The sequence below is a fragment of the Triticum aestivum genome, chromosome 2D (assembly GCF_018294505.1).
Source record: "Triticum aestivum cultivar Chinese Spring chromosome 2D, IWGSC CS RefSeq v2.1, whole genome shotgun sequence".
In the NCBI taxonomy this organism is placed as follows: Eukaryota; Viridiplantae; Streptophyta; class Magnoliopsida; order Poales; family Poaceae; genus Triticum; species Triticum aestivum.
The window spans coordinates 75820221-75821787 of NC_057799.1; positions in this window are offsets into that span (position 1 = coordinate 75820221).

Consider the following 1567-nt stretch of genomic DNA (forward strand, 5'->3'; position numbering starts at 1 on the left):
CCCGTCGCCAGTCCACGCCCTACCCGCGCGCACGTCCATCCGCTCCCTTTGCCCGTGCTGCGTCCATCCCGCCCCGGCGGCTGAAGGTGGGCGAGTCGAGCTCCACCCCCTCCCCGACGGTGACCGGGGGCGGGCCCCCGCTTGGGGCGCCGGCCTCGTCGTGCGACGACCTGGTTGCGCCTCCGCCTCCCCTGGCGGATGTAGCCCTGGTTGCGCCTCCCCCGCGCCCCCGCGACATCTCCATCTCTAGCATCGTCCGTTCGCCGCCGCCTTCCCCGCCGGGAGTGGCAGTGCAGCGGGTGGCCCCCGATGCGCCGGCCCCCACGCCTGCCTCGACCGGCATCCCTCCCGAGCTGCTGCGGTTCCGCGACCACGTCTCCTCTTCGTCGGAGTCGCAGGTTTCCCTACGCTCCGCCTCCTTTGTGTCGTCGGGGAACTCACTCCCGTCCGTCATTTCGAACTCCGAGCGCCCGAACACCATGGAGGTGTTCATGCCGGAGGGCGACTACACGGCTGCGAAGCACCTTGCGGTCGTGGTCATCGTCCCCCCGAACGCCTTCCACAACGACACTCTCGCGGTGCAGGCTGCAGTGCTCGACAACATCGGCCATCTCCTTCCCGAGGTGGTTCCGTCGTCTGTTGGTGCCATGTACCTGCGCTTCGCGTCTTCGGAGGACAGGCGGGAGGCGCTCAGGCGTCAACCTTTCATGCACGAGGGCGCGCGCATCGACCTCTTCCCGGAGGAGGAGTACAACCGCATCTCTCCCCGTTTGGACGTGTGCGCGGTGCTGGCCGCCACCGGCTTCCCAGCGGAGTTCATCAACCCTACCTGCATCCCTGCTATGTTCTCGGGGTTCGGGAAGGTGCTGGAAATCGATCCGCTGGTGCTCTCCTGCCGGGAGCTGGCCACGGTCCGCGCCGTGGTTCTGCTGAAAAACCCGCGGAGCGTGCCCTGCGACGTCTGGCCGCTTTGCGGCCGCTGGGGGCGCGCATTGTTGCGGTCCATCCAGTCCGTGCTTGGAGCCGCGACGATTCCTTCTCTGCCGACGGGACCTACGTCCATTTCTTTGCCGAGCCGCCTCCTCCGTTCGCGCACAATCGGGCGGTCCTCCTTGGGCAGCATGTGGGCGGCCGGGCTGGGGGCCCCGCTCCCATGCACGTCCGTGCCCGCGGAGGCGGGTTCCGGCTCTCCTCCATGCTGCGGCTCTTGGGTGCCCCCCGCTCACCTGCAGCCCGCCGCGGTGTCTCCTTGCTCCCCCAACTGTCGCGGCCTCGCTGCCTGACTGCGTTCCTGCTGGTTCACCGGGGCGGGCCTCTGTGACCAGTGGCCGCTCCAGCGTGTCGCTTGTCGAGATCGAGGAGCCTGGCGAGGCTGTGGCTGCGCCCCTCCCCGAGCGTCGTTGGAGCGCCAGGCTTGCCCGGGACGAGCAAGCCAAGTGGATTGGCATGGAGGAAAAAGCCATGCATCTCCGGACCCTCCGTGATGCTCTCTCTGGTTGCTCGCCATGCCTCAAGTCGAAGGTGGCAAAAGACAAGATGCTTGACGGCGTTCTCAAGCCGTTGAACT